The sequence below is a fragment of the Haliotis cracherodii genome, unplaced genomic scaffold (genome assembly GCF_022045235.1).
Source record: "Haliotis cracherodii isolate W230 unplaced genomic scaffold, xgHalCrac1.p SCAF_29, whole genome shotgun sequence".
NCBI classification, from domain to species: Eukaryota; Metazoa; Mollusca; class Gastropoda; order Lepetellida; family Haliotidae; genus Haliotis; species Haliotis cracherodii.
Window position 1 is genome coordinate 2,708,605 of NW_027266285.1, and position 23,509 is coordinate 2,732,113.

At 39.0% G+C, this 23,509-nt stretch overlaps 1 protein-coding gene across 6 annotated transcripts in view; it reads left to right on the top strand.

The window, feature by feature from the left end:
• Positions 1–23,509, top strand: part of LOC139473490 (mitogen-activated protein kinase kinase kinase 13-B-like) — an 83,611-nt gene that overhangs the window by 30,282 nt on the left and 29,820 nt on the right. Inside the window, exon 1 of one of the 6 annotated variants that reach the window (XM_071256107.1) lies at positions 581–641. The exons of 3 other annotated variants lie outside the window; for them this stretch is intronic. The gene's annotated coding sequence lies outside the window, so the exon portion shown is untranslated. Of the gene's footprint in view, positions 1–580; positions 642–5,946; positions 6,272–21,146; positions 21,207–23,509 lie in introns of those variants that run through there. 2 more of the 6 variants (XM_071256104.1, XM_071256108.1) reach the window with 2 other exon arrangements.

The window sequence follows — 23,509 nt, forward strand, 5'->3', positions numbered from 1 at the left end:
GGGATTGATCAGGAGCGTTTGCTCTGTGTCAGCGGCCACATCTGAGCAGGGTACGACATTGTTTTCATTGGTGCAAAATTCCTGTTATTTCCAAAAACAAGGCATCAAATTCAATATCGCTCAATAAATCAATTTCGTTCACCTCAGTAATTTTACAGAATCAATTTTCTTCACTTGCGTTATTAGTATTGAAAGATAACCATTCCATATCCAAATCATCGCAAGGACAATCCATTTTGTTTCATGTAGCAGCTAGACGACATAAATCACCAGAACCAAAGCATTTATTTATTTTTAAGTCAGATGAAACAGTACAAGACCAGGCAAAAATACTAAATTAATTATTTTGCTGATAAATGCAGGTATTAAAAAGAAAATAGAACAACGAGTTGATCATAAACACTGATCGAGAATTCGGGGAAACCCTGGAAAGTAGATCCGGCAAAAGTTCACATGATCAATTTCACAAAAAATTGTTCACATCGTGTTAACTTTTTCTGTCAGTTCACAGGTGTGTGAACTCCAAATATCAGATCACATGACTACCCCTTCAGCCAATCAGCATGAAAGAAACAGTGTAAACTTCAAAGTATGAAATTATTAAAAAGACAAATGTCCCTAGAAGGCTTCCATATGTACCGGTAAGTGCTATTTCAAAATATACTTGGAAATCTGCACGCTAGCAGTCTTCCTTAAGTACATCATAATCCAACTGATTAAAGCAGTGGATAAAAGCACAGGAAAGTCACAGGGAAACCATTCAGTGATGACATCACTGCTTTTCCTTTGCACCTCCAACTGAGTTGTATCAGTTCTTCTAATTTGACACTTAAACTGATAAAAACTGTTGTGACAAACAATAAATGAAACAATCATGTTTTCAGCCTTCAGAAGCTATAGGATTTAGGGTTGATCTTGTGGAATGATGAACTATTAATCAATGTTGAGTTCTAGCAACCAAACAAATTCTATTGATACCTTGAAACATGATGGTCATGAAGGCAGCCACTGCTGATGTTTTGTGTTTTCAGTCACATGCACATGATGTCAAATTTTACTTCTGAGAAGGATTTTTTTCTGAAAAAATGTTTCCAATGGCCACAGACTTGTTCTTAGACTCTCTGGTTATAAAAAGTGTTCATTGTATATCAGGACTTATTTTTGTAACTTATTTCATTAATTTTATTCTAAATTCCTTTTAATATTTTGGCAAAATCATGTGTGAAGTGAAGGGACGTTCGCACATATCACTGTTATTAACGGCAACCACGGTCAGATTACGGCTATTGGCACATTGAAACAAACTTCAGTTGACAGAGAATGGTGAGGTGAAATGGGGTTTAACGTCGCGTCCAAGAATTTTGCACTTATATAGTAATGTGCATGCACGTGTGTGTGTGTGTGTGTGTGTGTGTGTGTGGCTGCTTGTACTAGTCCGGACTGATGCCGATTTATAGTGCTAGCTCACTGAGATACCATGCCACAGTTTAACATGAATACCCCACTCAGACACAGTATACTGACTCCGAGGCGACCAGTCCTTGTGTTAGCCCCTTAATGCCGAGCGCCAGACAGGGTAACAACAAGTACCATTTTTTAACGTCTTTTGGTATGACGCGGTCGGGGATCGAACCCCGGCCCGGACCTTCCGCTCTCCGGGCGGACGCTCTACCATTAGACCACGGAGGCGGTCGACAGAGAATGGACAGAGAATGGATATGATGGATACATCACAAATGCCATACTTTGACTCGTTAAAAGTCATACAATTCTATGTCAACATGTAGTTCTTGCGATCACGTGTGTGGGAGCCTCCACAGTGACTGGTTAAATTGTTCCATGTGGAAGAAAATAACCAAAAATAGCAATTAGCTGCTCCAAAGTGCTACATTTAGGGTTATTATTATTTTATATATATTTAGTAAAAGCCGCAACCAAAATAACATGATATTGGAATATATTATTCTCTGATAAAAATATAGTTTCAGATACATTTTTCCCAATCCTTGCATGAAAATACTTCAAAGTTGTATTATTGGGTAAGTTTCCGGCTTAGTTCACAAGAAAATACACATTTTGTGTGCATTATACCTGGGTGCACACTATATACTCAGGAAAATACAGTACATAGATCTACATTGCATTTGATTACTCAAAAATATAATAATTCCTTAAATTTTGCATGATTTTTGTGGTTAAATCTTTTTGTTTGTTTGTTAATGTCATAAAATGGAGAGGTCAGGCCAATAAAACTTCTGAAGGTGCCTTTTCTAATCGTTTAAATCCGTAAACTGAAAAATGTTTTGCCTAACTATAGCTGTCTAACTATAGGCTCAACTCAGTCACACGTATATGTGATGGAGCTATTGTGACTTTATACTGATGATAGCCTGATAACAAGGAATGGTTTTACAGTGGTGCCTTTGTCTTCCCTTGGCAAGGCCATCTATACTTGTGTAGTCCTCACCTCTTTCCTTGTAACAACTCATATCTTGCCGACATGCTGCAGGGAAGGGTCACATGTATATCTAGCTCCTGAAACAAGTTTGTGTAATTGATGTCTGATATAACAGATCATCGTGTTGGTCTGCTTCCACAAGGCACAGATTAGGATTGCCAACAGAACTACAGACTGGAATGGTATTTCAAGCCTGCCCCAGGTGCAAGCTCCGTATATGTTTGCCATAGTTCCAGTTGGGGAGCTTGTGGATTGTATCCGTGTGGATGTGGTAGCCCAAAGCCTGCCTCCCACGGCTGGTACATGGTCACATATTACTGGATCACCGTCACTGCTGGAGAGGACGACTAAATTCAACCTGACCCATAGAGACAGATATTGGACTGTGTTTTTCAAGAAGCCGACTCTTCTTCTACCTTTGTCATGTGACAAGGTCAAATTCTGCTGATGTGACATCAGGATGAAATTGGTTTATTTGAAAGTTTCCATTTACTTTAGAAAGCTTTTGTTTTTGAACTTATTAGGTTCAGACGTGTACATTTTTCAGTACTGTCTTTTGATCTAGTCCATTGAGAGCTGAAAATTCTGTAGATGGTGTATCAATGTCATTCCGAGTTGTATTGTCCCAGAAGGAGTTTGCAGTGCTTCAGATGAATGTTCTGAAACCGCCAGCGATGTCCCCTAGCGACCACCGCACAGTCTGATTGTCACAGGGTGTGGTGCACCTTACGTTCATCAGAGAAATGGCCATATGATTGTATTTTTGTCTAGGTTTACAGATGTGTAAGTTCTGATTTGAAGGACCGTATGTCAACCATTACAGCATTACCTCTGTTGTTACATGATGATCAAAGAATTTTATATGTACCAGATTTGTAGTTTTGCATGTTTTTGTGTATTGATATATTTTTTAGCAGTTGATTGACTGTTGCAACCCTTCTAATTAGAAGCACCATGACACAGGACTGCTTTGAGTTGGACAACTGGTACCGGTGATGTCTCCTGCAGAGTGGTTATTGACACAGAGCTTCAGATAACTTTTTGAGCAATTTAGTTTTTACTCGATGGTTTCTATTTTAATTGGTTTATTACATTTTTCATTGGGTAATCAATATTTTTTCACTCATCTATTCATCACACTTCTGTGCTTTTCCCAAAATGAGTTAACATTTTGAGATTTAACAAAAACGAAAAAATGTTTAAGATGTATATAGGTAACAGTTCTCAAAATAGGCTTGACTCGGAAAGTAAATTAGCTTGTAATTGTGTTTCAGAAATTAACTCCATTGTACGCATGCTGAAAAAGCTTCATTGGGTATTTGCGCATGCTGTTTTTATACATTTGAGTTTTTCATTTAATACCTGCATTTCTGTACGCAAGTTAATTGAAAGGAATCGGGTTTTGAATATTTTTGGGGGTATTTTACGCAAATATGCAGCTAATATGTAGCTCTGTTGACATTTTAATTTATTATACCCTGCCACGAAGTGGAAGGGGGATATAACAATGGGTGCTGTCAGGTTTCGTTCCTGGAGCAAAACTAAAAAACCATGAGAGAAATCTTAACCAAACATGGCACATAAATGGGTCTAGTGGTGAACTGGTGCCTTTTGATAGTTTGGGATTTTTAAAAAAAACATTTTTCGAGTTTGACTTAGACTGAAAATGGTGGTAGTGCTCCTTTCCGGAGCAGATCTTGAAACTGTACCGTATTTCTTAACCAAGCTTGCCACATAGATAGGTCTTGTGGTAAACTGGTGCCTTTTGATATTTTGGGATTTTTGAAACACCCACATACAATGGTGTGACACAGGACTGAACACCCAGATGCAATGGTGTGACACAGAACTGAACATCCAGATTCAATGGTGTGACACAGGACTGAACACCCAGATACAATGGTGTGACACAGGACTGAACACCCAGTTAGAGTGGTGTGACACAGGACTGAACACCCAGTTAGAGTGGTGTGACACCAGACTGAACACCCTATACTCCAGTCCAACTGTCTGTCATGTGATGCCATATGTCACAGTGCTGTTTTTAACAGGCAGTCAATACAGTTAACTACAAGGAAGTTAATGTAAGCAAATTTCATAATCCACAGCTGACAACATGTTGCAAGTGGTGTAAACATATGTATATGTTTGCTCCATATACATTTGTGGAATCATAAATATCACATGACATAAGTGTCTGTATGTAAGGGGGTTTGGATGGTTGGACGGACGGACGGACAGACAGACAATATATGTGTTAGTTTTCTGATTGTACTGGTCCTGTCTAAACATTGCTGAATGAGCGTGTGATGCACATTCTGTGAATGAAAGCAATAGTGTCAGTGAAACCTATATTCTTTAGGACTTCATAAATTTATTTTTAGATAATAATGTCAATTTTGTCATCAAGTACTTTTTGAACCACATCTGTCAACAGTTAGGACGTCCATGGAAACTTGCACCATAAGACTCCTTCAGACTCACATTTACAGAAAATCTATTTCATTTTGGCGACCTCAGACTTGAAGTTTACATGATAGTTGTAGAAGATTAATATTCATAATGTGAATATGCTGACCTGAATTCAAACAGTGTAATCTTGATACACATTGTGTCCTTTATATTTATCCAATGTAGCATCAGTATATAGCAACATATGTCCATTCTGTAACGTGTTGGTGGCCTTGTTGGCTGTTCTCCAAACGGCCATGCTATATTTAAGATGGTTGTCATACTGTCATGTATATAATGTGCATATAAAAAATAAAAGTTAACATTACTGTGCTATCATGATACAGCATACTTCAGTGATTAATCCCCATTCACAAACTTCTCCTTCATGCAGTGTTATTGTAGCTATAATGAATTCAATGTATGAAGTGATCCAATGTTGAAACAAATTTCCCCCTTTGTGTCCACAATGACAGGTCATAGGAAAGTTTAAATGAATTGATTTAATAAACATGTCTAATTTGATCATCAACTCATGATATAAAATAAAACTGTATACAATACCCTTTTATTTTTGGTGATTGCTGAGACTCTTAATACTTCATATTCATCTGTTTAAATTGTCAGGTGGAACAAAAGAATTATTATTCTTATCCTAATTATATTCAACGAAAGTGTGGTGAATAGATAAAGGCAACTTGGGGTATAGTAGATTTGCATTGAGGGGGCGCCATCTCCCTGCATAGACACAGTGCATGATATGCCCCTTTGAAGGGGTCATGGCAGGTAGTGAATGGCCTTTCTTCCCAGCCTGCCAGTGTAACGAGCCTACTATTCCTGTATGCCCTAGTAGAGTCCCACTCGTTTGCATCCAGTGTTCCAATGTGGCCAAAATCAATAATCCAAGATGGCCACCAACAATGTGGATTGGCTGAACTCTGAGGGAAAGTAACTGTATTGATTTTCTATCTTGCTACCATGGTGAAGTCTGCGCAGTTTTGCCTTATATAGACGTAAAGCATCCTGTAGTTCTTCATTGATGGCTTAGCGTGGATGGCATGCAAATAGATGAAGATTGCATGGTGCTGTCGGCCATCGTGTTTGGTGCAGAATTCCTCTACTGATACAAACGCCGACTCAGCTGTACAATTTAGGACCTACGGACACTGATTCTACGTAGCCTTGAAATTTTCTGAATTTTTGGATTCTACAATTGCTGAATATCCACAGTGCTGTTTCTTACGATCTGGATTGTGGTGCCGATTTTAGAATATAGTCCTGACATCCACCATTGATTGGAGTTGATAAGTTTCAGCATGGAGCTGCTCTACTATGAATATCTCTGTTTAGCTGATTGTATTGGTAAGTGTTCAAGACTGTACTCCACATATTGACAGTTCCACATTGTGTACAGCAGGAGTTCCTTCTGAAACAGGTCTCTGCCAACAAGGAGTTTTGGCTATTCAGCAGATTTTAAATGTCAACAAGATGTAACCATTCTTTAAGATTTTGACAGCTTTGGCGATTGTTTATTGATTGATGAAATAACTCACACAAAGTCCTGGTTTGTGATATATAAATATTGGTCAGTGGCTATATGTAATGCATACTTTTATGTCATGAATATGTGATGTGAAGTGGTGAATTTAGGAAATGTGTTTACAATTCTTGCAACATGTTGGTTATCAACAGATTAATAAGCTTGTTTGAGTTACTTTCCTGGTTGTTGGTAATATTTGTTGAATATTTTAAAACACAATTGCAGCATATGGCCTGTATTACTGTGAATGTCATTAGGTGCAGGGATAATGACTGGGTGTAGTGTGTTTAGTCCTGTGTCATCTGATGCACCACTATCTGTGGGTGGGACAGTGAGAGAGTGGGTAAGTGAGTGAGTGAGTGAGTGAGTGAGTGAGGGAGTGAGTGAGGGAATGAGTGAGTGAGTGAGGGAGGGAGTGAGTAAGTGAGGGAGGGAGTGAGTGAGTGAGTGAGTGGGACAGTGAGAGAGTGGGTAAGTGAGGGAGTGGGACAGTGAGAGAGTGGGTAAGTGAAGGAGTGAGTGAGTGAGTGAGGGAATGAGTGAGTGAGTGAGTGTGTGGGTAAGTGAGGGAGGGAGTGAGTAAGTGAGGGAGGGAGTGAGTGAGTGAGTGTGTGAGTAAGTGAGGGAGTGGGACAGTGAGAGAGTGAGTGGGTAAGTGAGGGAGTGGGACAGTGAGAGAGTGGGTAAGTGAGGGAGTGGGACAGTGAGAGAGTGGGTAAGTGAGGGAGTGAGAGAGTGAGTGAGTGAGTGAGGGAGTGAGTGAGGGAATGAGTGAGTGAGTGAGGGAGTGAGTGAGGGAGTGAGGGAGGGAGTGAGTTAGTGAGTTGGTAAGTGAGGGAGTGGGACAGTGAGAGAGGGAGTGAGTGAGGGAGTGAGACAGTGAGAGAGTGAGTGGGTAAGTGAGGGAGTGGGACAGTGAGAGAGTGGGTAAGTGAGGGAGTGGGACAGTGAGAGAGTGGGTAAGTGAGGGAGTGGGACAGTGAGAGAGTGGGTAAGTGAGGGAGTGGGACAGTGAGAGAGTGAGTGGGTAAGTGAGGGAGTGGGACAGTGAGAGAGTGGGTAAGTGAGGGAGTTTGACAGTGAGAGAGTGGGTAAGTGAGGGAGTGAGTGAGTGAGGGAGTGAGTGAGTGAGTGGGTAAGTGAGGGAGTGAGTGAGTGAGGGAGTGAGTGAGTGAGTGGGTAAGTGAGGGAGTGGGACAGTAAGAGAGTGGGTAAGTGAGGAGTAAGTGAGGGAATGAGTGAGAGAGTGAATGAGAGAGTGGGACATTGAGTTAGCGAGTGAGTGAGTGAGAGAGTGGGTAAGTGAGGGAGTGAGAGAGAGTGGGTAAGTGAGGGAGTGAGTGAGTGAGGCATTATGCAGCCCTGTTATGATGGTCAACATTCTGTGCTTGATCCAGGAGGCAAACCAAGGATCAATAGCATGAACTTTTATATTACATCCTCAAGGTGCAAAGACAAAAGCAGCCATCACCTTTTGTACATCTCTGTTTGTCCTAGTGGTCTGTCATGACAGGTTCAGGTCAAGGACCACCTGTATCCCGGACATTCACATGGTGTTCTAGACAAATGATAGATAGTTGGACAATGAAATACACCATTGGCTTTCCTGACTATCATCCACGCACTGGCCAGTGCCCAGGATGGGTTCTCCATTTTCAACATGGTTTGAGAGTCATTTTCTAATAGTCAGTTGTTCATCAAGAAGCTGAACATGATACATTTTGAATAGCTGACACAACCCTTAAGTGTGCTGTTGTGTTTAGAAACTATGCTATGTTTCTGCCAACAAACTATGAAGATGTTTCGTGTTGTCTTGTTCTCGGCCCAAGAATGAATGCATGAACTGTTGTCTCTGCTAGAACACTTTGAGTCTGATATGATGCTGCTTGCACCAATTACATTTTTCAACTAAACTGTGCAATGTATTTACAAACTAGCTGAATACTGTCAAATACTTTTGACTATAATATTGTCATAATATACACAGTCAAGCTTTCAGGAAGGCCAGGTGGCCGAAACCTTGACTGTGTATATAAATTTGTATTTATTTGAATTCCCCTATGAGAAGAAACAAAAACGATGATTTCAAATGATTTATCAATATGCTACTTGTAGACATCAAATTGAAATTTGTGTAAAGGGTAGAAAACACTCATGCCCAACTGATAAATGTTGACTTCAGTAGGACCTTTAAAACTCTATTAACACAATGCTGCGTGACAAATGGACTATTGTTGTGTTGTACTCAGAACTCCTGGTCAGTTGGACATGTGTATCAGTTGGTACTCATTCCAAGATTCACCCAGAAGCTTGATGTTCAGAACTGTGTTCTCACAGAATACGGTACATGACATTTGTCCTCTAATCTTCATCAATATAGGCAGTATTAGTGAAAGGCTGGACAAAGAGTGTAACTTCAGGAAAGAACTGTTCAGAAGACCACTTTTTTCTACACTTCAACAGTCAGGGTTGGCCATAATTACATGTGGAATATGAGTATGGGATTGTTAAAGTATTTAATTAATTACAATTTTATGTCACTGGCAATTCATTTTGATGATTAAATACGGTTCTCTGTCTTTTTATTGGTCGATGGATTCCCCAGAACCCAACCCATAAGAATAATGAAGAATTGAAAAAGAAATTAACAGAAAGATTATTCTTTATTCTACCAAATTAAACACACATAATTTTTAACACCCACAAAAAGGACCTTACTTAAGACTGCCCACATGGCAACATATTATTATTATTTTTTTGACCCCACAAACAAAGATCTAATAACCAAGAAATATAAATGACAAGTGTCAAGTATATGTTTCATGTATCATATCACGACCTTACTATCTAGACACATATATCGTGACCTTAGTCTGTTGACACATATCATATCACAATCTTATTGTGCATATCATATCATGACCTTGCTATCTAGATACATATCATATCATGACCTTGCTATCTAGATACATATCATATCATGACCTTTCTATCTAGATACATATCATACCACGACTTTACCGTCAAGATACATATCATACCACGACCTTACCATCAAGATACACATTATACCACGACCTTACCATCAAGATACACATCATACCACGACCTTATCATCAAGATACATATCATATCACAACTTTACTATGTAGATACATCATTAAACCGTGACTTTACTATCAAGATACATATCATACCCATTTACTATCAAGATACATATCATACCATGACTTTACCATCAAGATACATATCATACCACTGTACTACCCAGATACATATCATACCACAAATTTACTATCAAGATACATATCATACCACTTTACTACCTAGATATATATCATACCACGACATTACTTTCAAGATACATATCATACCACGATTTTACCATCAAGATACATATCATACCACGACTTTACCATGAAGATACATATCATACCATAACTTTACTATCAAGATACATATCATATCATGGTCTTACTATCTAGATACATATCATATCATGACCTTACTATCTAGACACATATCATAGCATGACCTTACTATCTTGATACATATCATATCATGATCTTACTATCTAGATACATATCATATCATGACCTTACTATCTTAGACACGTATCATATCATGACCTTACTACTTGCTTATCATACTGTGACCTTACTGTCTAGATACATATAATGTCATGACCTTAATGTCATGAAACATATCTTTACTGCGACTTTACTGTCTAGATACATATCATACCACAACTTTACAATGTAGATACATATTATACCATGACTTTACTATCAAGATACATATCATACCACTTTACTATCTAGATACATATCATACCACGACTTTACCATCAAGATACATATCATACCATATGACTTTAAAATCAAGATACATATCATACCACGACTTTACTATCTAGATACATAACATACCGTGACTATACTATCTAGATACATATTATACCACTGTACTACCCAGATACATATCATACCACAAATTTACTATCAAGATACATATCATACCACTTTACTACCTAGATATATATCATACCACGACATTACTTTCAAGATACATATCATACCACGATTTTACCATCAAGATACATATCATACCACGACTTTACCATGAAGATACATATCATACCATAACTTTACTATCAAGATACATATTATATCATGGTCTTACTATCTAGATACATATCATATCATGACCTTACTATCTAGACACATATCATAGCATGACCTTACTATCTTGATACATATCATATCATGATCTTACTATCTAGATACATATCATATCATGACCTTACTATCTTAGACACGTATCATATCATGACCTTACTACTTGCTTATCATACTGTGACCTTACTGTCTAGATACATATAATGTCATGACCTTAATGTCATGAAACATATCTTTACTGCGACTTTACTGTCTAGATACATATCATACCACAACTTTACAATGTAGATACATATTATACCATGACTTTACTATCAAGATACATATCATACCACTTTACTATCTAGATACATATCATACCACGACTTTACCATCAAGATACATATCATACCATATGACTTTAAAATCAAGATACATATCATACCACGACTTTACTATCTAGATACATAACATACCGTGACTATACTATCTAGATACATATTATACCGTGACTTTATTATCTAGACACATTATTCTACGACTTTACTATCTAGATACATATCAAACTTCGACTTTTCTTTGTAGATACATATCATACCACAACTTAACTATCTAGATACATATTATACCACGACTTTACTATCTAGATACATATCATACCATGACTTTACTATCTAGATACATATCAAACTGCGACTTTACTAATTAGACACATATCATACCATGACTTTACTATCTAGATACATATCATACCGCAACTTTTCTTTGTAGACACATATTATTCCACAACTTAGATACATTTTGCAACAACTTTATGTTCATGGGCCTGATATGAGGCTTCTATAATTGAGCCAGACATGGTTCTGTGTCCGGGAACAACGGTCGATGATCCCCATTCCTTGCTCAGTTTGACTGTCTCTGAGATTCAAGGGTTGACATTTACAGAAATGATACCAGTTGTTGATGTACCTGAGGAGTAGGAGGTACAAGTCTTGACAGTGACGCAGGCGTACCCGTCATCGTTCTTCATCTGCTTACCTTTGTTGCTGGGAGGATTGATTTTCAATACACTGATGGCAGTCTTGGATGGATCAAAACAATCTGTGATGACGGTGATGAGGATGTGAATAAAACAATACCAGTATTTTCTCCTGACATTTATAGTAATGTATTAACATTTGTAGGATCTCCACCTACTTACAGCGGATGACGATGTTGAAATATTAAGGTAGCAATGTGTGTAGAGGACACAGCTGATGTTCGTTATGGGAGGCTGTACGCAGGGGAAGCAGGTTGCTAGTTGGCAACATGATATATTTGTAGTTGGTACTATTTAGATTCAGGTGATCAGAGATGGTAACATGAGAGCCTCAGTCAGACTTCAGTGCATGAAATAACACACTGTTGGGACTTTGTAGATAGAATTGGGTGGAGCTCAAGAATAAGAAGTATGCCAGACAATTGTGTTATTCTTTAAAAAATGTGCCAAGATGCGGAAGGCAAAACTAGGTGTTACGGTTATTGATTGTCACTATAATATGATACTAATATCTTTTACCTTAGAAGTCAATATGTCACAGTTATTTTGTTCAAACCAAAATGCTACCAAATTGGGAGTTAGAGGGTTAGAAAAGAAGAATTTTTATACATCCGATATGACTTAAATTCTTAGGCGAGGCCAGCAATATCCTTCTCTTTACTATAAAACATGAAGGTTAAGTGGCCATAAACATATACAATTTAACTGACTTTGATAAAAAATAAAATTGGATAAGGATAGGAAACTGAAATATTCAAGTCTAATTTTAGCAGTCAGATACAAACTGTGAATGAAAAATATAAAATGCTATTCCAAAGCAATTCTGAGACAGGGTCTACTTATTGATTGCATCCTACTTCATACAGCAGCCTTTCCAAATAGTGACGTGTGATGCAGTCGCTCCACTCTGCCCACATTCAACATGGGAGATAGTAGTAGTCTCCTTGCCACACTACAATCACTGAGACACGTCCTCCATTGATTGCGAGAGTAACTGGCTACCATTGATTTTACACACCCATTAACATCCTGGTGTAATTTGATTGACTCAAGGTGGAGGGGGGACAGGGAGAAGAATGTGAACGGAATTTCTCCTCGTGACTTCACGAGGTGGGTTGGTTTTTTAGACTTGCTGTCATATCAATGGACTCTGTTTGTGCTGCACCACAATTTTTGTTCTCATGTTAAACACCAGTCTTGCGTGCATGCCAAATTGTTTGGAGTGTTTCAAGATTTTGTGAGCAGTTTTCAGTTGTAGTTATAATTTTGATTATTGTTTAATCAAAGACTAGAGGGTTTTAGAGTTAAATAATCAAAGGTTTTTGTAATACACATTCTATTCATGAATTTGTTAAAATAGAATCTATTCTTATTATGCTTACTTTTTCATTAACATTGGATCGTTTATTAAAGATAGAAATTTGTTTTTAGGCGTTAGCCTCTGTGAGTTTGATGTTACTTCAGAATCAACATGCGTTTTTTTCCCCACTCCTTGTTCTCAGGGTGTTATATTGACTGGGTGTACTACATAGGCCACTGCAGAATATAGGCACCAAAATCAGATCATTATCATCCTCAAGAGGAGAAACATGGCTTTTACAGATAAAGTCATTTTCATGAGGCACCTGTGCACATTACTGGAGCCAGTGACTTAATGTTGACCTTGCTGATTGATCAGTATGAATACTGGAACAAACCTGACTCATCATTGTTGGTAAACATGAGAGTTATATAAGTGATGCTATGTATGTCATTGGTGGATCATGTTTATCAGTAGTTGACGATGATCATGCATATCATTGGTGGATCATGTTTATCAGTAGTTGACGATGATCATGCATATCATTGGTGGATCATGTTAATCAGAAGTTGACGATGATCATGCCTATCATTGGTGGATCATGTTTATCAGTAGTTGACGATGATCATGCATATCATTGGTGGATCATGTTTATCAGTAGTTGACGATGATCATGCATATCATTGGTGGATCATGTTTATCAGTAGTTGACGATGATCATGCATATCATTGGTGGATCATGTTAATCAGTAGTTGACGATGATCATGCATATCATTGGTGGATCATGTTTATCAGTAGTTGACGATGATCATGCATATCATTGGTGGATCATGTTTATCAGTAGTTGATGATCATGCATATTATTGGTGGATCATGTTTATCAGTAGTTGACGATGATCATGCATATCATTGGTGGATCATGTTTATCAGTAGTTGACGATGATCATGCATATTATTGGTGGATCATATTTATCAGTAGTTGACGTTGATCATGCATATCATTGGTGGATCATGTTAATCAGTAGTTGACGATGATCATGCATATCTTTGGTGGATCATGTTAATCAGTAGTTGACGATGATCATGCATATCATTGGTGGATCATATTTATCAGTAGTTGATGATGATCATGCATATCATTGGTGGATCATGTTTATCAGTAGTTGACGATGATCATGCATATCATTGGTGGATCATGTTAATCAGTAGTTGACGATGATCATGCATATCATTGGTGGATCATGTTTATCAGTAGTTGACGATGATCATGCATATCATTGGTGGATCATGTTTATCAGTAGTTGACGATGATCGTGCATATCATTGGTGGATCATGTTTATCAGTAGTTGACGATGATCATGCATATCATTGGTGGATCATGTTTATCAGTAGTTGACGATGATCATGCATATCATTGGTGGATCATGTTTATCAGTAGTTGACGATGATCATGCATATCATTGGTGGATCATGTTTATCAGTAGTTGACGATGATCATGCATATCATTGGTGGATCATGTTTATCAGTAGTTGACGATGATCGTGCATATCATTGGTGGATCATGTTTATCAGTAGTTGACGATGATCATGCATATCATTGGTGGATCATGTTTATCAGTAGTTGACGATGATCATGCATATCATTGGTGGATCATGTTTATCAGTAGTTGACGATGATCATGCATATCATTGATTGACGATGATCATGCATATCACTGGTGGATCAAGATAAACATTGGTGAAACCACATCTAAGTATCGGTCAGACCGGTATTAGGGGATAGGGGATATCTATCAAGTATACATTGGTGAAACACTGTAAGTGATGAGAGTAGTGGTAAAACACGGTAGGTGACATGTGTAGTGGTAAAACACGGTAGGTGACATGTGTAGTGGTATTACACTGCAGGTGATGTGTGTACTGGTATAACACTGTAAGTGACATGTGTAGTGGTATTACACTGCAGGTGATGTGTGTACTGGTATAACACTGTAAGTGACATGTGTAGTGGTAAAACACGGTAGGTGACATGTGTAGTGGTATTACACTGCAGGTGATGTGTGTACTGGTATAACACTGTAAGTGACATGTGTAGTGGTATTACACTGCAGGTGATGTGTGTAGTGGTATAACACTGTAAGTGACATGTGTAGTGGTAAAACACGGTAGGTGACATGTGTAGTGGTATAACACTGTAAGTGATGTGTGTAGTGGTATAACACTGTAAGTGACATGTATAGTGGTATAACACTGTAGGTGATGAGTGTAGTGGTATAACACTGTAGGTGACATGTGTAGTGGTAATACACTGCAGGTGATGAGTGTAGTGGTATAACACTGTAAGTGACATGTGTAGTGGTATAACACTGTAGGTGATGAGTGTAGTGGTATAACACTGTAGGTGATGTGTGTAGTGGTATAACACTGTTGTTGATGTGTGTAGTGGTATAACACTGTAGGTGATGAGTGTAGTGGTATAACACTGTAAGTGACATGTGTAGTGGTATAACACTGTAGGTGATGAGTGTAGTGGTATAACACTGTAGGTGATGTGTGTAGTGGTATAACACTGTAGGTGATGAGTGTAGTGGTATAACACTGTTGTTGATGTGTGTAGTGGTATAACACTGTAGGTGATGAGTGTAGTGGTATAACACTGTAAGTGACATGTGTAGTGGTATAACACTGTAGGTGATGAGTGTAGTGGTATAACACTGTAGGTGATGTGTGTAGTGGTATAACACTGTAGGTGATGAGTGTAGTGGTATAACACTGTTGTTGATGTGTGTAGTGGTATAACACTGTAGGTGATGAGTGTAGTGGTATAACACCTTAAAGGGGCACTGATCTCACGCAATTCCCCGGGACTGGTTGTTGCCTTTGTTATTGTTTTTTCCCAGTGAGTACCCGGATGTATAGCAGAAATCTAGACTAATTCGCGACCTCTGCTGCGCAATTCGTAAGCGCATCAGTCACTTTTATGGGTAGTAATAAGGGCGTATGGTCGCATTGATCAACAAAATGAAATACAGTTTTCGAGATAATAAGGAAATGTAGGTATATATCTTTGTGGGTAGCATCGGTAATGGTGACGAAGTTTTAATAAGTCACTTGCTTGGTAATTTTGCGATTTTCGTTAACACTATTTTGACTTGCAACACAAAGTAAATATTTCACCTGAGCATTGCTTTTTTTATAGTGTGTATATTTTTTTACTGTCAAAATGTGTAACATTTTCAAATTAATTTAAAGTCTAAATATTGAGTTATTTTACAAAGCGACTGAAAAACATTTCCATCCGTATTATTATGATCACGAATTCCAAACATTTTGATGTTTAATGTCATCACCAAGAGACTGAAAACGTTACGCTGAAAAGTACATGTCTATGTTGTTTGGCTTCTAATCCTACATAATAATCTGTTGTGATGTTTGTAGGCCCTTTTGATCATCTTAATCAATCTGGACAGATTTTTTAGTCAAAATGACTGAAATATTTACACATTTTATAAATTGCCTGAGAGAATCACATTTTACAAATTGACGGTAATATATACACGCTTACAAAGGACAAGATCTGTGAAAACAACGTTTATCGCGCATTGAAGAATTTCCCAACCAAGACGTAGAGAAACAAGACCGAATCGGTTTAAATGAAGGAAAACAAAATGCAAATACCATAATTGCAGCCTACCAAATTTATGTGTATAAATTTTAGGAGCTTCCTTGTTCGAGGAATGTATCCGTGAATATCCACACAAAGGAACAATATCCCACTCGTCTGCAGCTGTACAAAGAAACTTATTTGATGTCACGTGTCTCTGTAACAATCAAATATTTTAAAAGATATATATCGTTTCGGGATATTATAACCCGTGTTCGTTTCTCAACTGATCACTTGAATTGTTACAGGTGTTTCACATAGGTGTCAATTCTCAAGGGTCGGCTGAGAAAGCCCACGTGACAACTATTTTCATAACGTCAACGGTTCCTAAAAATCCATTGAGTGATAGATAACAATGAGCAATCAATCAACGTATTATCAGTTAATCCTTTGAACAGAGTATGTTTTTTTTACATCGGCAATGCACGCCATGATATGAGTGTATTCCCTTTGTTTTAGTAAACCTAGACATGTAAACACTCACTTTTGACATATCCACTGTGCAAGATAACAGTGATTAATCAATCAACGTATTTTCTGTTAATCCTTTGATGACTAGGAACGATCTGTTGATTTACAAAAAAAAAGTAAATCAACTGATCATTCACCAATTGCTGGTCTGCCACGTGCATATTACATAACACACATTTCACCTCACTTCAAACCTGGATTTAGATTGAATAATTACCCCAGACACAATAAATGCCAAATGGGAACCTTTGTCAGGTAATCTAAGTGGTGCTACCATTAATTGTACCTGTAATAAATTCATTAACTGAGCATCAAGTGAATGACGACAAATACAAAAGTGTAGGGTTATACGAGAAAACGTTGATGACAACAAGGAATTGGTAATCGTATTATCGACGCAATCCGAAATCCGAAAATGCTTTCACTGCATAGATACTTTTTTAGTATTAAACTATAACCATCTGGGGTATTTCCAAATGAGGACATCCGATGAGCTCTGCCGTTCTTTTTGTCTGTTTGTTTAGGCTGAAGAAATTAATTAACATGCACCCTTTGTCGAAATCTTTATAGATCACAGTTAACCAATCAGTGTTTATGCAAAAATTCGTAAAACAAATATTGCCTCCAGCCTCCAAGTTTATTTAGCTCTCCTTGCAGACGGTAGCCCAGTCTCTGGTCACGCTCAGTTGCGTTGCGTATCATCCGGGTACTCACGGGGAAAAAACAATAACAAAGGCAACAACCAGTCCTTGGAAATGCGTTAGATCAGTGCCCCTTTAAGTGACATGTGTGGTGGTATAACACTGTTGTTGATGTGTGTAGTGTTATAACTCTGTAGGTGACATGTAGTGGTATAACACTGTACGTGACCCTCGTCTGGCAAGGGAATACATGCCTAGCTTACAGATAACTTACTTCAGTGTGTCATTCATATCGACTACTGTCATGTGTATCAGTTCATATCAGTAACATGCCTAGACAATGAAGAGGTATTTGAGGATGCTTGAGTATGCAGTGATGGGGGCTTTATGCTGGTGAGTAAATGATTCTGGAAAGATGGGTCAGAGGTCTTGTTGTTGATGATTAATCATTATGCTACAACTGATACCACAAACATATGAAATGTGTTACTGAATAGAGAAGAGTGGGATGGCTCTTGATGACCAGGTCGTTAGTTTGTAACACATTTGCAACTTGTATTTTGTACATGTGGGTGTGGAGGTGTGGAGGGTAGATGTGAGTGCACCAATATTGGCTTCCTAATTGGTGACACTGCAGCATTGGTGTTCTTTGTTGACTTTTGAGGTATTTCAATCTGTGAACAAAAAGAATAGTAAAAGTGTTGCCTCAGTAAGATCCTTCCAAAGGGATGTCAATTTTACATGGACAAATTAATACCAGTTGATATGATGCTTGTAAATTGTTGATAGAGTGTATTGACCTGTCAATATCAGTTCATCAGATCAGTTCCACACAGCAGTATAGTCAGTGTGAGCGAGGAGGTGTTTACATGCCACCATTGCCAACTGTACAGCCAGTGTGGGCGAGGGGGTGTTTACATGCGACCATTGCCAACAGTATAGTCAGTGTGGGCGAGGGGGTGTTTACATGCCACCATTGCCAACAGTATAGCCAGTGTGGGCGAGGGGATGTTTACATGCCACCATTGCCAACAGTATAGTCAGTGTGGGCGAGGGGGTGTTTACATGCCACCATTGCCAACTGTACAGCCAGTGTGGGCGAGGGGGTGTTTACATGCCACCATTGCCAACTGTATAGCCAGTGTGGGCGAGGGGGTGTTTACATGCCACCATTGCCAACAGTATAGCCAGTGTGGGCAAGGGGGTGTTTACATGCCACCATTGCCAACAGTATAGTCAGTGTGGGCGAGGGGGTGTTTACATGCCACCATTGCCAACAGTATAGTCAGTGTGGGCGAGGGGGTGTTTACATGCCACCATTGCCAACAGTATAGTCAGTGTGGGCGAGGGGGTGTTTACATGCCACCATTGCCAACAGTATAGTCAGTGTGGGCGAGGGGATGTTGACATGCCACCATTGCCAACAGTATAGCCAGTGTGGGCAAGGGGTGTTTACATGCCACCATTGCCAACAGTATAGCCAGTGTGGGCGAGGGGGTGTTTACATGCCACCATTGCCAACAGTATAGTCAGTGTGGGCGAGGGGGTGTTTACATGCCACCATTGCCAACAGTATAGTCAGTGTGGGCGAGGGGGTGTTTACATGCCACCATTGCCAACAGTATAGCCAGTGTGGGCGAGGGGGTGTTTACATGCCACCATTGCCAACAGTATAGTCAGTGTGGGCGAGGGGGTGTTTACATGCCACCATTGCCAACAGTATAGTCAGTGTGGGCGAGGGGGTGTTTACATGCCACCATTGCCAACAGTATAGTCAGTGTGGGCGAGGGGGTGTTTACATGCCACCATTGCCAACAGTATAGTCAGTGTGGGCGAGGGGGTGTTTACATGCCACCATTGCCAACAGTATAGTCAGTGTGGGTGAGGGGGTGTTTACATGCCACCATTGCCAACAGTATAGCCAGTGTGGGCGAGGGGGTGTTTACATGCCACCATTGCCAACAGTATAGTCAGTGTGGGCGAGGGGGTGTTTACATGCCACCATTGCCAACAGTATAGTCAGTGTGGGCGAGGGGGTGTTTACATGCCACCATTGCCAACAGTATAGTCAGTGTGGGCGAGGGGGTGTTTACATGCCACCATTGCCAACAGTATAGTCAGTGTGGGTGAGGGGGTGTTTACATGCCACCATTGCCAACAGTATAGCCAGTGTGGGCGAGGGGGTGTTTACATGCCACCATTGCCAACAGTATAGCCAGTGTGGGCGAGGGGGTGTTTACATGCCACCATTGCCAACAGTATAGTCAGTGTGGGTGAGGGGGTGTTTACATGCCACCATTGCCAACAGTATAGTCAGTGTGGGCGAGGGGGTGTTTACATGCCACCATTGCCAACAGTATAGTCAGTGTGGGCGAGGGGGTGTTTACATGCCACCATTGCCAACAGTATAGCCAGTGTGGGCGAGGGGGTGTTTACATGCCACCATTGCCAACAGTATAGTCAGTGTGGGCGAGGGGGTGTTTACATGCTACCATTGCCAACAGTATAGTCAGTGTGGGCGAGGGGGTGTTTACATGCCACCATTGCCAACAGTATAGTCAGTGTGGGCAAGGGGGTGTTTACATGCCACCATTGCCAACAGTATAGTCAGTGTGGGCGAGGGGATGTTTACATGCCACCATTGCCAACAGTATAGTCAGTGTGGGCGAGGGGGTGTTTACATGCCACCAAATTGTGTTATTGTCCAGCCAAGTTGGAATGCTCCAGCAAACAAACCTACTGATGATATTGATTATTTGTAATAGATGACAGTAAAGACAGCTTTGATTTTCATGTCCAAGCTGCCCGGCAATGTCAGCCACCGACCCAGCACCTAATGACTGTTTGTTGGTATAGTCAGCTGTGAATATGTCTGACCAGTAACACTGACATGGAGACCCTGTCAGTATGTTTATTTTATTGTCATACGTCTTGTGATTGTTTCTCTTTGAAATGAACACATTCAGAGGTGATAACAACATGTTGCAGATTACTCACAGGTTGAGACTGACAACTATTTCGCAATTATTGATGCTCATGCAGCAATGTAGATTCCACTACTGGGGTCTGTGATGGTCGGTAAGGGGAAAATCAATAGACTCGTACCGTTGGTTCGAGGTCGGAAAAGTTGACAAATATTGCTGACGAATGTAGCAGTGTCATTACTGATCAGGTGATTCACGTATATTTCATCATCTTGTCAATTGCAGAAACATTCTCTTACATACAGTTACTGATGATCAGTGATTTGAACATTAAGAATAGATGTTCTTGTATTGATGAAGACTATGTTTGGGAAGTGTGCCCGCTGAATGCGTCAGTTGATCATTTGCTGGTGTTTGATCTGGTCTAGAATCGATGTGTGGTGGACGTCAACATTGATGATTCATTTGTGTTTGTAAACAGAAAATGGATGACATATGTACCGGACATTTCCACTGGTGCAGAGAAGAAGGATGAGAAGTTCATTTCCTGCATGAGTGGTAATGTACATTGTGTTACAAGCAATGATGTAGGTTAAGGTGGGATATTGGATGTGGTTGTTTTTAATGAAAAAAGGTTAATGATTTCCCCCAAACACCTGTTCGTGTAAGTTGATGTTTTGGTGTTGTGATTACCATGAACATTGATCATGTTGAATATGTAGATGATATCCAACTTTTTTTCGGTTTAGTGATTGTAGTAGATAATCACTCGGTAATACGTCAGTGTGTAGGATCAGTAATCTAATTATTAATCATAATTATCTTTTAGTTTTAGTTTTTTTGCACAATGTAGGTACCTGGATTAATAAATATGTAACTATGAACAAATACAGTAAAATTTTGACGAGGCACATTTTGTTGATATTTTGATTATACCTGCTGATTATTTTGTAATAATTCATGCTTCTTAGTGTCTTTGCGATGTACGAGTGTAAACACTACATTATGTCTTTCAGTTCTTGAAAAATAAATGTGCGAAATTTTCCTATGATTTTCATAGCAGGGACTGTAATTAAATCCATTCATCTAATCAAATAAACAATTTCCTGTCTAGGTGAGCTAAATACATGAAATACTTGTGTGATTTTTCTTTTTATTTCACCCACTGCTATGTATGAATCAGCAGGATGCATGTTGGTATGGGGAGATGGGGAGGAAAGCCTACTGTTCCATTAACCCAGATTGACTGGGGAGCTCAATGATGTAACCAGTAGGGTGAATCATCACCAGCGGAGGTAAACATGCTTCAATCATTTATGGCCATTCCACAAGTGGCCACGACTCATGGCGTCTTTTTCCTTGCATATAGTTTCTATGGTTGATTAAGAAAAATGTAATGTTTCAAATAATTTGAATTATGTGAGCCATTTGTGAAAATTGATATTTGGATAAATTAAGTTTCTTATTTTTTCTAAGGATTTTGTATCAATATTTTGATAATTATTTGATGGTTCTCTATAAATACTGAATTGTGGAATCTTTGAAAATATTTATTTTTAATCATTCTTGTGTACATAGGTATTTCCGATGTGGTTAAAGTCCATGAAAATGTGTCATTTTGAGAGTTCCACACTAAGCTGACATGCTTTTGTACAGCTGTTGGTCGAAGTAGAGTGTCATGGTTTAATGTGGATTCAAGCAACTAAACCCCCATTGAAACCATCTTGAAAAATGTACTTTTAACAATCCAAATGTTGTTCAAGTCATAATGTTACTTTTCCTAATAGAAAATCAAATTCTTTGAAATTTTTTGTTTCAATAAAAGAATTTTCAGCTGGAAACATCAGGGAGCTTACATGTTTTGGAAATGTCCTATTGTCTTATTTCCTGTTCTCACATGCCTCGTCTGGAGAGGGATCCTCATATCAATCAGGGTTCTTTCATGGGATTTAGCAAAATGTTGAAAACCTGCTTCTGTAGTGCCCTAGGCAGTTTCTTGTCTATTACTCTGGATGAAAAGATAATATGTCTCTGATCAGGAAACAAGTCTAACTTCCTAATCACAGACAAATGCTTCCAGTATTTCAACATTAAGACCATGAGGTGTGTTCACTTCCGAGTTCCAGTGGTGATCTGACAGACTGTGTTCATCATGAAATCAGATATGTTGCATGCTGCAACAAGCCATTTTCTAATCAAGCTAAAAGCTTGGATTAGATTTTGACATTATTACAGGGACCAGGGTTAGCATGTTAATATGGGATTTGTCCATCATTTTGGTGAACTGTATTGTAATTTGGTCATTTGCTATCACTAAAGGAATCGGTTGAATGTCAAATGAGATGACAGTTCTTTTGGCTGTGAAATATTTATTAGGCAGCAGAAATTCTGTAGTGATGAAAACAGACTGTAACAAAGAGAATGTGAATTCATGATACTTTTATGATGATACAGATTCTTGAACAATGTCTGCACGAACCCAGATCTGTCAGATTGAACAGTTGCCCTATTACCACAATCACCAGTGTCATCCATGGATGGCTGTCCTGATTGTGTAATGTCCTAGCACCATGTCATTTGTTCCATCAAGGCTATACAATAATATGTTCAGTTAGTTCAGTAACATTGTTGTGTGATGGAGGACATTTCTTTGCCTTCACTTATAATAGTTACATCCATGTCCTCGTAGTGGTTCTCCAAAATACTCCATCATCTCTAGGAATATAATCAGCTCATCAAATCTGGTAATTTTCTGTTTCACTGCTTTTTATACACATACCCTATTTGACCCCAAAAGATCCCTACAACATAAGTTGCAAGACTTAAGAATACTTACACTGATGTGAGAAGCTTAATAATTT